Source organism: Nuphar pumila, chromosome 6 (assembly GCF_984573655.1).
Source record: "Nuphar pumila chromosome 6, dmNupPumi1.hap1.1, whole genome shotgun sequence".
NCBI lineage: Eukaryota > Viridiplantae > Streptophyta > Magnoliopsida > Nymphaeales > Nymphaeaceae > Nuphar > Nuphar pumila.
The window spans coordinates 94696664-94713613 of record NC_143254.1 but is presented as its reverse complement, the minus strand read 5'-3'; the positions used below and the strand labels follow the sequence as shown (position 1 = coordinate 94713613).

Here is a 16950-nt window from a genome sequence, read left to right as displayed (position 1 = left end):
TGCCTCATTTTCTCATCTAAGATGAGAATGGCATAACTACCCTTCCTAACATTTTGTTAGGATTGTACGTACTTACTCCTATTACAATGGCCTACTAAGCTAGAAGCTTGAAGAAAAGACTGGTAAGCCCACAGTTTTTTACTCTCAGAGGACAGCAATAGTAAGTACGACAGGCAAAACCAATGCAACTAAGTCTCTGATCACGACGATGATTTCCGCATGTATATATCAAAAAAAGTTAAAATCTTGAAGAAAAGACAACTCACCCAAAATATACACTTTAGAAATAAAAAAGGGGCGAGAGCAGATCAGGTCCAAAGGGCCCTTGACAGAAAACCGTCCAAGGAACCTTAGATGTTGTCCATCAAGATGAAGAACAGTACCCAAAACCCATCAAATAAGATGGTCTTCATATGGATGGTCCACACAAAAGTTTTTGGTGTCATTCATTTCATAGATGAACGACATGGAGTACACTAAAATGAAAGGCTAAAATTCATAAAAAAAAAAGAGTTAGTGCATTTTTGGGTTCTGTTCATTTTCTTGATGGAGGGCATCCAAGGTGTCATGAATGGTTTTCTGTACAAGGTCACTTGGACCTGATCTGTTCTAAAAGGGGGCAGAGGTTACTGAAAGCAAATCTAAAATACAGACCTAATAAATTATAGGAAAATTATAAAAAAAAGTCTAACGTTTGGCTTATTTTGAACACGCTTATCTTTTGAAATATTACAAATACATGCTGAGTTAAAAAAAGCAAATCTCAAAAGTTTTACATGCAGTTGTAATATTTCAAAAGTTAAACACGTGTTTGTAAATAGGCCAAGTGTTAGGTGTATTTTTGTAATTTTTTCTAAAGTTTACATTGAAGATTAACCATTGAAAGAGAATGCTCTCACTCTCTAATATATATATATATATATATATATATATATATATATATATATATATAGGCATGAACCATGAAAAAATTTAAGGGTAAAGGCTTTTGGTAAGGGGCCATTTTTTTACAGACATCTTTATCTATCCAACAATTTTGTCTATATCACAAGCTTTTTTTGAAATTTACATCTCGAAACCATCCTTTAGAACAGAGACTTAGCTGCATTAACTTTGCCTGCCATACTTACAGTCGCTATCTTAGCAACATAAAACTCCATGGGAGGGCTTACCCCTCGCCCCCAAGAGAGTTGTCACGCTTTAGCTTGGGCAAAGAGTGACGCCCATAAGATTTGAACTGACACTGACTCCCTAGCGGCCTAGGCCCCATATCAAAGAGACAAACTTATCGTTCTTTATTTTGTTGAGAAGGCACTCATGAGGGTTCCACTCATTTGGTAGGGGTGACTCTTGAACAAGTCCAAGCTGAAAGGACATCACGAGTTTGAAACTTATGGGTGTGCATCCTTTTTGGCGAGGCGAGAACTGGATGTATTCCCTTGTGGGCAAGAGACACCTGAAGTTTTTTTACACCAACAAGCTCTAGAGTTGGTACGGTGGGTGTAACGCCACCAAAATTTTAACTTTAATTATTATTCAAATATTAAAATTTTGAGATCCTTTTTTTTATAAGTATAAGTAAATCAAATCTTATAAAGCGAAAATAATTTTAAAAATAGTTAAAACATTGGACGGAATTATACTAAAGATAACAATCAAATTAAAATCTACAGGATATATACATTTTAAACCACGTACAATATAAGACTGAAATATGAAGAGTTTTAATTTAATTTCAAATAAGAGTATAAAAACAACAGTTCAATTTCTACATGATCAACTACTTTAAACGAAAAGATCGTATCTACCAAGATCGAAAGGTAAGAGTGGACCCTCGAGGATGCAACACAATCAGTGTTTCACTCCAACTACGCATCATATTTTACCTGCATTACCTGTCTCCCATAAAACGGGGTCAGACTCGCTGAAGTCTGATAAAGCAACCTAAACTCAAACTTAAAGAAAACATATCAAGCATTTAAAGGTAAAGACATGATATATTATTTATGAATCGTTAAGTGATAGACAAGGAAACAATGTTCTATGAGTGATTCATTTCAAGCATTCAAACATAAAGTATTTAAAAGTATTTCATCACTTAATATTCTATTCAACCTTAACTCACATAATAAAGCAAAATCTATATGCATTCAAGTCATAGAGGTCATCGCATATATATATATATATATATATATATATAAGATATTCAGATCATTGCATCATTTTTATATGCATTCATAATTCTTATAAACAATACGTCAAATGATATTTGACCATTCCAGCATGAAACACACGCACATACCTTCTAGCAAATTTAGTTAGATATGCATAATTCACATCAATCATGATACATAGGTGTGATATATTCACTCAGACAACCATAATGCTATCATTGACAATGAAACTATATGGGTGTGATGTAGCATTCACTTAATAAGTCAAAACTAGTCATTTGTAGGCATGATGTGTCATTCACTTATACGCTAACATAAACGTCACAATCATAACCTCATATCAAGATATAAAATCAATAAGGATTTGACTCTCACATCTGAGTTAAGTATATAATTATGCTACAAAAGAAAAGTCAAATCTATAGATTCATAATTGTCTATCTCAGTCAACTCAGAAGATCATCACAAATCATCATAACATTTTATTTAATTATATAAATATTCACAAGATCTATGTCGGATCACCTGTTCTGGGAAATATACAACCTCACAAGGAGTTACCATCCTACATGAATGGTCTACTTAGTCTTGGACAATGCACTTTATCACAGGAATATATCGTCTTTGCGGGCTACCTGCTCTTGGACCATACACTTCCTCACAGAGACTTACCGCTCTAGCCGGATTATCTGGTCATCTGCACCCTCATAGAGAATCTTGTGGGAACAGTTTCTCAATAGGTACCATATCCAGTAAAAATTATTTTTATATATTCATCAATACAATTGACTACTCTCAAGGTTTATAGCCACCAACATGGGCACAAACCTGTATACAATCAAAATGCTTTGCATCGCACCATACATCACTTTATAGGGCATCTAAATTATAAGATCACACATTTAATCCATAAGGTTCTATGAACTATAGTTCACTATTAAAATTAAACATTTATCGTACGCATTCATAATTTTACATCATGTGGCATTTAAATCATATCATACAGAAGAATATTATCCTACGCATCATATCATCACCAGAAAGAATATTGTATTTCATAAATTGAACATCGAAGTATGTGTAAACAAACATAAGTCCTATGCATTCATACGTGAACATGCACATTTCATAATACAAAGGATTCAATGCACACTAGTTTATAGTCGTTTTGATACTTAACATAAGTATCATATTTTTGATATATCCTGCACTCAAATCAGTTAAACATATCGGGCAACCTATGTATACATAAGAACCCTAGATTTCGACAACTAAGTACGATATGTGCGTATAACTTGTATTTGCAATTCATTTAAATATTTAGTGCTACAACACCATACTTACACAATTAATGCCTAAACATGCTTTCTACAAAGGTTAGTTAATGTATCTTATCTTAATAGTGTGAAGAACAATAAATCAAAACCTAAATGATAGAAGAGTTTCAAAGTCCGTAAAGACCGCTACCCAAGAAATACAATGAATCCTTTATGTGAGATCACAAATGCCAAAAACACTAAAAATGCCAATTATACTAAGATTAGCCAAAAATGACAAATTACCCTATAAACCATTACCAAGATCCACATAATACACAAATACAATTTAATAATTTATAAACTCCATCAAAAATATATTTAAATATAATATATATATATATAGTGATTTATAACTCAAAATAGTTTTATAAATGCAAATTATACCCTGATTGGCCATAAATGAACAAATGAATATGTAATATATCAATAAATAAAATTCAAAAGCTAAAAATACATTTATAATTTGTTGACAAAAAATAAGTTCTTTATTTATTAATAATCCTTAAAAAATAGGTTTCTCCAATTATCTTCAAAAAATAAAAAACATCTTCATTTTTTTCAGATTTGAAACACCCAAGTCTTTTTTGAAAATTATATACATAGAAATCTTTTTCAAGAAGGTACTTCCACCATTAAGTTACCCGATCCTGCCTTAGATCTAGTTTCAAACTAAAAAGATACTTAGGCTCTGGTTGTTCGAGGAAGTCTATGCATTTGGAAAATTGGTAGCTGCCAAATCCATTCCTTGGTGCAAATATAAAGGAGAGATAGTCTCATTTCTTCTCCCAAATGCAGAAATTCCCATCCCAGCAACGGGTTTCCACACACCCACCACCAAGGTGGTTTGACCATGTATTTACCAAATCCATAAACTCCCATCCCAGCTGCCACTTACCAAACAGATTTGGCTTGCAAATCCTACCCAAAACCATATATGCGATTCTTCAAATGAAACACCCTTGGGTGCCTTTGAGAGCCTCCGATCTCTGATCTGATGATCCGATGTAGGGTGAGGAGCAACTGATACGACACGGGGCACATGCCTAGATTTTTTTTTTTTTATATTTACGGGGAGAAATCACCCCCAGGATCTGGCTCTGCCTAGATCATATAGACATATCGAACTCTGGACTAGCTTTGATCATATTGACTGTTTTTTAACTTCGATTTTTGCCATTAACTTTGTATTATTTGGCATTCAATACCATCTAGTGGTAGAAAGTTAAACAAAACTTAGGTCAGCTTACGTGACTGGGTTTAGACTCAAAATTGTTGTTTTGTGTTATCGAACTCTTTTTTTATAATAATTTTAGTTCTAATTATTTTATTCTTAAAATGTAAATGACGATTTTTTTTGTGGTGATTAATCATGATTTTTCAAAGAATCTAAATGATGAGGATGGTCGAGGCTGATTAATCACTATTTGCCAATTAAAGCACTTACGGGGGAATTACGGGCCAATTAAATCCAACAACTTCCAAGGTGTCATGGGATCCAGAATGAAGATCCAATCCACGACCCAACCTATAACAAATCGGTTTTCACCTCCTGTCTTTCATATCCAAACAAAGAGAGTCGTCCGTAACAAATGAAAACATCAATTTTTGTGTAAAAAATTCAAATAAGATTAAACGATTTTACAATAAACCTATAGAGACTCTAGACAAGTTTGGACACGATAAAACATGACAAAAAACCATAGCCCCATCGAAGCAAAGAATTTAAATCAAGAACATTGCTAGGGTTTTCCCTTGAGGGAAACGCCCTCCAAAAATAGGCGTATGCCGTTTTTAAGTGGCGAGCACACGGTATTCTTTAGTAAAAGGCGAAAGAATAGTTCGCTCTGTGTTCACCACGCGGCTGCGTGATTGTAAACGGTTGCATGCCACCCCATTATATACAAGAGACTTGGCCACCAACATTTCTCGCTGATCGATATGGGACTAACACATTCATTTGTTGAAACCACCCAACAGAACAGACTACAACGTTCCCTCGTATGCGGTTTCAACTCCTCCAGTCCAACCATCTCTGTGGCTCGTCTAAGCCGCGTCACATTGGTCTCGGGAACAGAGCCTCTATCGTTGAGCTCGGTTTGGACCTGAAACTGAGCTTCTATGGTTCGGGTCATGCTCCACTTTCTAGGTTTACTCCTAAAACTGGGACAGCCCAGTCTTTAGTTTGACATGTTCGAGGTCTGCTTGTTTGGGCATGGTGAGCAGCCCAAGGGCTTGATGCCTTACATAGGGGCGCAAGTAGGTCCGACACTCAAGGTGTAAGTAGGTCCGAACAGGAACTAGGCCAAGTTCATGAACAGGGCTACCTTCATCTGGACCCGGAACTGGATCCTACTGGAACATACTGCCTTAATTAGATCCTTGTACCGATCCAGCATGATCTGAAAATACGGTTGGCCAAGACGAATATCAAGACCGATTATTTATTGGACCATATCCAAAAATCAAGGGGTGGATTGGAGTTCAGCTGTCGTCAACCTATTTTAATTGGATCTAAATACATCTGGAACCGATCCAGCTTGATTTTCGTCCAGTGTGGGTATGGCTGAAAATTGTGGACCCATATGGGTTTTAGCGGGTTGGGATGCAAATGGGCCAGGTCTTAAGTAGACCCATTTTTTAACTGGGTATAAAAATTAGACCCGTATGTGTTAATCGTCATTTGTTTTGGGTTAACCGTATGTGTTCAAGTACAAAGCAGGTTAGCCGTCATTTGTTTCGGGTTTGGGTTCAAGATCGAGTATTGTAGATCGGTAGGGGTTAATGTATTCAAGTATAGACTGGTTAGGGTATAAATGGGTTGTGTTTGTCACGAGCTCATTCTTAATTTAGTTGGCTGCTCCTTTAACAAGATAATGCATTCTCTTAAAAAAAACAAGATTATACATTAAAAAGCCTTATTATATTTATGAACACTTGTAATTCGCAAAGCATATTAAAGATCACTATTATAAAATTTTCCATTTAAAAAAAGAAAATATTGTAAATATTGGTTCATATTTAGAAAGAATCAAAATCAATAATTTAATGCAATTACTTTTTTTTTTGCTTTTTAGAGCTAGTAATCCAGTTATCATAAAGGAAGCCAATTGGATTAGTGCTATGATATTTCTATGAATCCTTATTATGATTAAAGTTATCATAAATGTTGTGCATTGGGTTCGGGTTACAGAATGTCCAGGACTGGATTTGGATTTGGATTTGGATTCAAGTACATACCTGGTTTCAGTTTAAGTCATTTGGGGTATAGATTGCTTTGAACTGTTTGCACCAGGCAATAAAACGGTCAGGTCGAAACATGTTTGCTTCTATACCTTTCACAATAACTTTGTAAACAGAATTTTACTTGTCCAGTACTGGGTTGTCAGAAATGAAACAGGTTTGGGTTGAGGTACAGATTGTATAAGATAATTTCTGACTGTGTATAAAATGGGCTTAAGTGCATATCGGATTTGGGTTTTGGTTGGTTAGGGTATAGATTGCGTATAACTGTTTGCACCAGGTATCAAAAACGGATCAGGTGCAAACAGATTTGGTTTTATATCCTTCACCATAACTTTGTAAACAGTTTTTTTACCTAATATGCACAAGGCAATGATGCATGTAACATGGCTTAATGAAAATTACCATAAAATGTTTCATTTTTATTCTTGAAAGGCAAGCTGGGTGGTTAGGCAGACCACTACCAGTTATACAATTATACCATTGGGTTTTGAACCTGCAACGTCCCAACACAAGGTGAGGTGCACTAGTTGCTCCTACCAGACAAGCGGAGCCTGTTGGTATAAATGTTTCAAGTGTTGCTGAACATGATCCTTGGAATTCTTTGGTGGACATCGGGTCACCCCATCCTAGCTTGACCAAGCCTTGTTATGGCTTGACAGGCCTGACCCGGCCTCGGCCTCTGCCTCGCAAAAAACAACCAGACTCTTGTAGGGTTTGAGCTGGGCACAGGACTTATTGGGCTAAGGGGGATCTTGCCGAGCCCTTTCAGTCCAAGTAGTGAATGGGTCAGGTTTGGTTGGACCTCCAGCCTGAATTTCTTATACAGATCATGCAACAAGATCCAATCTATGGATCAGATTCATTCTTATCAGATCAGAGTTTGTGTGTTTTAGACTTTGTCAATATTTTCAGTAAGTGTGTTGAACAAGTTATTCCACCAAGTTTCAAATTTTATTTTCCCATCGAAGTCCTTAAGAGTTGAAACCATCACAGGATTATATATCACAATCCTAAAAGACACATACCAATCCAACACATCTTCAAAGTTTTTATATAGAATAAATTGTGGAGATCTGATCCACGACCCAGCATGAATCGAACCGGTTTTCACGTCTTCCATTACTGAAAATAAAACCCCACAATCGATAAACTAATAAAATTTTATCATTAGAGATTGGTAGGAGTGCGCCAGGCCCGTGCAGTAGTGCAACGCAAGGGCGACGCTCGAAGGGCCCAGTAGCAAGCTACTGTGGTGGCACCTTCCCCCAAAAGAAATTAATTTAATATCGTGTGGTCACATGGACCACATATCAGATATTAAACTGATAAGAACAGATACTACACTTGATCTTAGCCAAAAGGCCGAGAAAGGTATGAGTTCAACATTCCTCTCAACCTCACTTTATACACCCTTCACCACCTCTCACTCCGCTCTATTAGTCGATATGGGACTAAAATCGAAGTCTCATATTCTACCACCGAGCAAAAACACCCACCCATGGTTTTCCTCTCTTGGTCAAGCATTCCTCATCATCAAAAAACATGATGATGATAGGTATGTACTGTATAGACGAGCCCGTATGGGTAACCCTTGCCCGGAACCATGATGTATGCAATTCAAGTTAAATGCAAAGATCAGATGATGGTCATATTGTAGATCTATTTAGCTTGCCAGATGGAGCTGCATTTGATATGTTTTTTTTTTCTTTTGGGCTCATTTTAGGTGTTGCATCATTTTCATGAGGTTAGAGGTGCGGATGGATTGCATTCGGTCGGACATCCGACCCAAATCTAATGTAGTTTTCTAAAACATATCTTCAAATAAAAGCTCAATGTTGCGTTTGACGGGCAGCCTAGGTTCAAATCCCCATGGGTGTCACCCCCTGTGGAAGCCGAAGCTTGGCGACTCTGTGAGTCGAAGGGTAAGCCCTTAGTTTTACACTGGCAGGACAGCGACCAAAAGCATGGCAGGCTGACCCAGCACAGCTAGGTCTATGCGCCTGGGGTGGTTTTTCTGAGTAAAAAAAAACTGAATGTTGAGTCAGTTTGGGTTCAGATTTAAGTGGTACCACTGGGTTGAACCTTTTATTTGACCTCCATTCAACTCTTAGATTGAATATTATCCATGTCATAGGTTTTTACGTAATTGCTTGTTTCCATCAGTTTTTCAATACAAGATCCGGTATCACCATATAAAATCAGGTTTTCCCATAGTGACAAATATTCCTAATACTTCAAAAATGTAGCAGAGAAAGTAGCCATATTTTGGTGGACATTTTAAATGGTCAAAATATCACACAATACTTTCAAAATATCATGATATTATCACATAGCAAAATATCATGATTTTGTTGTGATATTTACCGCAAATTAATGGGAAAAGACTGCAGTTTACATATTTTTTTATATATACGTAATTTGTTTTTTGGTTTATTTTATTTGAACTGATATTTCACTAGAGAACAAGGACAATGAAAGGTTGGTTGTATCCTGAGAGCATAGTCGCACGAGTATCCATTGCATCGAGGACTTGATCCTAAGTGTGGCAGTTATCGCTTGAAAGACGACGCATTTACACGTGCTTGATCCGAGCTCACTGGTTTAATCTTAGTTGTCATACCCACTACATCAGGTAAAAGTTTCCATAATTGTCAACGATAGTTATGCAAAACAACAACTGCAAAGGTTGGAAATCAAGAGCTTCCCAATTCAGTGGCACCAATTTTAAATGATGGCTGCACAATGTGCTCATGTTTCTCATCATTGCAAATATAGTGTACGTACTCACGAAGGATTGTCCTAAAGAAAGGGATGACGAAACAATTGTTGAAAACTGCAAGAGACGAAAGTAAAAGCAGGATGACTTTATACACTCTCCAACACTCTATTCGACCTCTAGTGAGAAGTCACTACAAAGAGGTCATGAAAAGCACTTGAAAGAAAGTACAAATTAGATGACGCAAAAAATTATGAGTTTTCAGTTAACAAGTATACAGATTTTAAATTCTTTGATGATGAGTCACAGCTACCCTAAGTCCATGAGATGCATATGTTGGCTAATCAAATCAAGTATGAGGGTACGAACCTTGATGAATCATTTAAGGTGGATGCAATTATTTGTAGATTGCCCTTATATTGGAAAGATTATTGAAATGAATTAAAATATAAGAATGAAGAGTTTACCTTTGGACAACTTATTCGACATACTAAAATGGTTGAGGAAGCTCAATCTAGAGATAAAAAAACTAAAGTAAAAGAGGTTTGTGTTAAGATGAACATGGTTGAATGCCAACTAAAGTTCAAACTCAGACTTAGAGATAAGAACAAGAAATTCAAATTCAATGCTAAAAAGTGAAAAATGTTTTCTGCTATACTTATGAAAAATCGGGTCACTATGCAAGAAAATGCTGACCCTGAAAGGATTTTTAAAGCAATAAATCCAATAAACTCGATGACGACTTGGTGACTATAATTAGTGAGGTATTTATGATTAATTCAGATAAAACCCAAATTTTGGTTGATTTACCATCTAGTTTTAAACCCTTGGGACGCAAATGCATTTTCAAAAGAAAAATTTGAACTAATGACTCTATTGAAAACTTTAATGCTAGACTTGTAGCTAAAGGTTTCAAACAGAAACCTGAATTTGATTATTTTGACACCTATACTCCTCGAAGTAGGATTTCATGAGTTAGAATAATAGTTGTTTTTGCATTAATTTATAATTTTAAAATTCATCAAATGGATGTCAAAATTGCCTTTTTTGAATGGTGTCTTAGAAGATCAAAATTTATATGCAACAACTGGAAGATTATATAACACCAGGTCAAAAAATGAAAGTTTGCAATCTCTTAAGGTCATTGTATGGATTAAAATAATCACCTAAACAATCGTTTATAACACCCGATCAAGAAAAGAAAGTTTGCAATCTCTTAAGGTCATTGTATGGTTTAAAACAATCACTTAAACAATGACATGAGAAATTTGATAAAGTAATCATTTAATATGGTTTTAAAATTCATGACTTTGATAAATGCATATATAGCAAAATAAAAGATAATAATGTTATAATTATTTATCTCTATGTGAATGGTATGTTAATCATGAGTAATAATGTAGAATGCATAAATAATATCCAAAGCTTTATTTCATCTAAGTTCGACATGAGTTTAGCTGATGTTATACTTGGTATTGAACTTATTAGACATGAAAATGATTATGGATTAACTCAATCCCGCTATTTTGAGAAAATAAGTAGAAAATATAATCAGTATAATTATAATAATGTTGCTACTCCGATTGATCATAGTGTTAAGTTGTTGATTAATACTGAAAAAAGTATATCCCAGTTAGATTATGCAAGTATTATTGGCAGCCTCATATGAGCAAGTTGTCGATCCTAGTGTTAGGAACTAAACCAAACATAACATTTAGCATGAGTGAGCTGAGTTGATATACTAGTAATTCAGGACAAGCGCATTGAAATGCAATATATTGAGTCTTGAAGTACTTAAGAGAAACTTTAGAATATGAAAGATTTTATGAGAGAGAACCCATTGTACTTGAAGGGTACAATTATACAAATTGGATTTCTTATTTCAATAAATCATTATCCACAAGTGGTTGGATATTTACCCATAAATGTGAAGTAATTGCTTGGAGATTCAAGAAACTAATTTTGATAACCCATTCTACAATGAAAATAGAATTGATAGAACTAGCATCAGCCAGTATCAAAGCTGAGTGGCTAAAAAATCCCTTAATGAAGATGCATTAGGAGATAAGTTTGTACCCTCGATAGTTATGCATTGTGATAGTCAAACAAATATATATAAAGCAAAAAGTAATATTTTTTGTGAAAAAGTTAGGCACATAAGTATAAAGCATAATTATGTGAATAATTTACTCAAGCAAAAAGTAATCTTAATTGAATATGTAAAATCTTGTAAAAACTTATCAGATCTGTCGACAAAAGGATTTTCTCGAGATATTGTATTTAAGACATCAAGAAAAATTGAGTTAAAGTCTATAAAGGCAAACATCATTGATCGGAACACAACCACATGATAATGGTCAAACTATGTTGAGTGGTTTAATGAAAGAACAAGTCTCTTAGTAACTAAATTGAACACTTAATAATTTTTTCATTCTTGATGTCAAGTGCTTGAAACTTGCGTACATAGCTTGATTTGAGTTGAACTCTTAATAAGATCCATTTGCCTTATAGTTGGGTTTGTTTCGAACAAGTTTACACCCTTGATGGACTTATCTATGTGAATATAAAGGTGGGGGTTGCCTTATATGAGACTTTGAACTTTGTCTCTAAAGCACTCATAAAACTGGGATACAACACATGACCCTTAATGTGCGACTTTTATATATTGATAGACACACTTTTGACCACCTAAAGTGAAAGTGTTTGTTACAGTGTCTAGAAAGTCAATTAGGATTCTCAATTCAAAACTAACGTCATTGAGATTTCAAACTAACTAAGACTAAGTAACACTAACATAGGGGTTTAAATCCAAAAGGTACCCTCAATTATACACTTTGCGAATTGCCTCTTGAGACCTCTTCTTATAGTTTTAATCCACATGGGGATTATTGGGATTATATCTTAAAACTACCTAAGTTTCCTACTTATTTTTCTTCATTTGATTAAGTTGTGGGTTTTGAGTTTTCTACAAAAGTTTGGTCTTGGAAGTTGTAGGAACTTTCATTGACTTTGTATAGAAGGGTGGTGCCTTAGAGTGTATTGCCCTCAAGGGCATTAGATTTTGGGCTTAAACAAACCTATAAACCCACAATTGGATCTTGGATCATAAATAATATATATTTATATTTATATTTAGATTTAGATTTAGATTTGGGTTTGGGTTTGTGGATTACAGACCTAGACTCGACCTGACTCGGTTTGGTTTCATCTTTGACTTTTTTTTTAGTACTTACGACTATTTTAATCCTCAAGTATATTTTTCACCTTTGACCAACCATTAAATCGATTTTGACTTTCCATTAAAACTATTTGAATCTTTTTGGACACTGACCAGAATCCGTTTGGGCCTTGCCCAACATTTTTGCATGGGCATTAAAGGTCCAAACGGCCCATAGCCATCCAAACTTATTGACCTTCTATTATTGACCCAGTATTGGTTGACTTTGACCCTTCCATGATTATTTTGGACCCAAAATGGGTGCCCTCTCTTTCCAGCCATTTGGGCATTCATGGCTGACCGTTTAGCCGACCGTGGTCCATTTATTTCTGATCGTTTGGGCCTATTCAAAGCCCTTTATAACCTTAATTGATAATTGTTGGGCTAGGGCCTATATAAACCCCAACCCTCTCCCATTCTAAGCATCTCATTCTCTTCTCTCCTCTTTCTCTCACGAGTGCACTCTGCTCACTATATTCTCCTTGAGTTTTGCTTTCTCTTTCCTCTTTTGGTTTTCAAAGTTCGAAGTTCGGATTCAGTTACTATTCGAATCCAGGTTCAATTGCTATCTCGATCCGGTTAACCCAGATTCAGTTAGCCCAAATTCTTTTGGTCCTAATCGAGTTAGCCTAGATCCAGTTGTGATCCATAGCCAAGTTGTTATAGGATCCAGATTCATACTCGTATCCATACTCAGAATCTATACCTGATTCAACATTAGTCAATAGGTTGTTCAAGGGGGTCTGTGTCGAGGTTGTTGGGCTCACCCAGTGTAGGGCATGGTCCGATCATTCAAAAGCTCGGTTGTATCTTGAGAGCATAGTTACACGAGTACTCATTACTCTGATGACTTGATTCTAAGTAGAGCAACTATTGCTTAAAAAACAACACGTTTACGATGATTCAGTCTTAAAAGTTTCAGTAACATTCACATTGGACTCTCAAGAAAGAGAGTGTCATCTCTTGCTAAAGTTGCAAACGATTCACAAAAGAAAGTTGTTTGTGTTCGATTATCTTAATTTTAAAAATGTTTGTGATGAATTGGCAGCAATCGAGAAACCAATCAATGTTCATACCAAGGTTTCTATGTTGTTGAACAAACTCAGATCTAGATATGAGTACTTAGTGGCAACAATGTCAAAACCTCCTACTTTGAAGTTCAAAGAGATTGTCCCAATGCTTCAAGGACATTAAACTATGAAGAGCTTTCATGTAGGCAAACTATCAATCCTTGTCAATTACAATGTTGCCTTCTTTGGTCACCCTCAATGGATCATAGTGACAAATCTCCTGAGATTTATGAAAATCTCACAAAATTATCGTGAGAAATTATCCAAAAATTAAAATGAGTAAATTTTCAAGATATTTTCAATTTCTTATGAGTTTTTCATCAAAAACATAAATATCGTATTTTAAACATGATATTTATGTTTTAATCATCTATTTATCATGAAAAAATATGTATTTTTAATTTTAAATTTTTTTATGTATATTTTCTTATAAAAAACTATTTTTTTATTTTTTATTGTCATAATTTTGCCAAAAATGTGAGATTTTCAAAAAAAAAAAAACTCTCACAAATTTTTAGCTGCCAATGATTTGCCGTTTCAATTTAATTTTTGTCACTATGTAAGGGAGAAGTCCTGAAAATTTCACATCAAAGAGGGAGGGGAGTCTCCCAAGAGTCGGCCAATAGATCAAGGAGGCCAATAATCAAGGTTCAAATAGAAAAGGTGAACAAAATAATAATCAACTATAGCAAGGAGGCCAAACTCAAAATCAGACATCAAGCGCAAAAACCGATGGGCTATGCCAGATCTGCTTCAAGCCAAACCACATGACTCTCAAATGTTGGCATTGTTTAAATCAAACATATCAAGCGAAAGACATTTAGTAATACGCACCTGTTATGACAATTTCGAACAACTAGGATCATGCCTAGTTCTCTGATACTAGTGCATTGTCTCATATGTCTTTTGATTCAGGTAAACTTGGCAACTTAGTTAAGTATGAAGCACCTGGGAAGATTATGGTCGGATGTCCTGACAATGTTTTGCTCACTCCAAAAATAAGAAGTTTTTTAATTTATGTTAGCCAATTGACTTTGGAACAACCACTGCCTGTCAAATTTTACTCTGATGGGTTTATCTTAAAGGACAGGGCAAGCAAGTCAGGAGTCGCAGTGGGGCATAGAAGTGGAGATCTCTATATTCTTGATCCAAGAAAGAATGAAACTCGCTTTGCTACTCGTTATTGAGTAGTGCATGACAACATTTGGCATCAAAGACTCAGGCACCCACAAATGGAGGTCGTGAATTTCTTGAAGAAGAATAAAAATGATAATTAATAGTTTTTTGCATAAGTTGAATAAAAGTTGCACCAGTTGTGCAATGGCCAAGTAGTGTCGAGTGTCGTTTTATGATTCTAGTTATTCATATAATAAGCCTTTTGATAAGGTTCATTAAGATTTATGGGTCCGTCTCCTATAATTTCTAATCAAGGGTTTCACTATTGTGCATTTTTTTTGGATGATCACTCTCGTTATACTTAGTTCTACCTTTGAAGCAACAATCAGAGTTGGTGGAATGTTTTGAGATTTTTCATAATTTTATTAAAACCCAAATTGGAAAGAAAATAAAGGTTATTCAATCAGATGGTGGCAAGAATACGTCTACTAAAATTATTTTCTAAAATAGAATGAAATCAAGCATAATATTTCATGCCTTAAGACCCTTGAGCAAAATGGGCTAGCTGAGAGAAGACAGGGGACCATAGTAGAGTTGGAAATATTAGTTATTTTTCACTCTAAAGTCCCTGTAATATATTGGGTAGAAGCTTTGGTACAACGGTTTGGTTAATAAACCAAATTCCCAGCAGTTAATGACAAACATTGAAAGCCTTAAGCTGGTCCACCTCCTTCAACTTGAAAGCCTTTAGTTGACCCACCTAGTGAGGTGTGTGGGCCCCCTCTGTATGGTTGGGTTAGAGATCCATGGTTCTCAAATCTAAGGATTTCAAATCCCAAGAGTCGATGCATTCAAACACAGCCTTTAAGTTCTTGTTTTATTAGTAATAAAATACAATTTGTTTATTTATTTTTGGGACTATGTCGATCCATGTCACTGGGACACACCTTTTATATGTTGTGTCATGAGTGAGGACATGACTCCAACATGTATGGACATTATTTTAATTTCCATACATGTTGGAGTCATGTCACTGGGACACACCATTTATATGTTTTACTTTCCTATATGTTATGGATAGCCTTGGTCAAATTTTATATGAATCAATGGTGTATCTAGTTGGATGTTTATAAATATTGACGGTATGTTATCAAGGATTAGTGTATGTTTTTGTTGACTATTAATCTTGTGTTGAAAATACTATATTGGTATTGTATTCTTAGATTTGATTGATACATTAACTCAATTTAGTCTAAATTTTTGTGATGGATCTGGATAAGGTAAAACTGGATAAGTTTTGAGCATAAGCATGTAAAAATTATGATTTGAACTATAGTCAAATCATATTAATCCATAATTAAGCATATGAATAAACTTGATATATAATCAGTTTGAATCCATATTGAGTTGCTTAACTTTGTGCTTGTATCAAACCTATTTTGAATGTCTTGATGATAATATCTCAAGTTGATGTAGATATGTAAAATCGATAATAGCATAATACGATTCAAAAATATCTTGAGGGTTATGCTTTATGAATGATTCGTAATTTGTTACAGAATCATGTAATGAGTCTGAATAATTTGGTGTTTGATATTTTTTGATCCATGTATATAATAATTTTGGACTATAGTCAAAACCCATATAACCCATGTTTTGCTTGAGCTTTCTAGCCTTGCATGAAGTTCAAAATTTTAATTTGATGATAACATCTCAAGTGAATTTTATGATCTATATGAATCCATTGGAATGAGCATGCTGATAACATGGATTTGGACTGTAGTCAAATCTTTGATCTATAATTGAATGTATAACCAAGTTGATATGTTCTACATCTAAATATGGTATTATATCCATTCGACTTAGATGGCAATCACATAAATTTATATGCTAGTCAAATTTTGAATGATAGATATATGGTTGTTTGGCTTGATGAAATATCTCAAGATGGATTTGGATATGAATTGAATCAAATAAACTTTTTCTTAGATCTATATATGGACCTAAATGTTCAAGTGTTCATTTGATATGTCAATAGTCTTCAAAATAAGTTTATAGCCTTTGACATAATCATTGTGATGAGATGAAAAAGAAT

The 16950-nt window shown here is 34.8% G+C and overlaps 2 non-coding genes across 2 annotated transcripts; both read right to left on the bottom strand.

Annotated features, from left to right (window-relative positions):
• Positions 1–5238: 5238 nt before the first annotated feature.
• Positions 5239–5356, bottom strand: LOC149835240 (U5 spliceosomal RNA). The gene has a single exon (XR_016432929.1). It is a non-coding gene; the product is annotated as a U5 spliceosomal RNA (small nuclear RNA).
• A 2558-nt stretch (positions 5357–7914) lies between these two features.
• LOC149835239 (U2 spliceosomal RNA) lies at positions 7915–8111 on the bottom strand. Its single transcript, XR_016432840.1, has one exon. It is a non-coding gene; the product is annotated as a U2 spliceosomal RNA (small nuclear RNA).
• Between the last annotated feature and the right edge of the window lie 8839 nt (positions 8112–16950).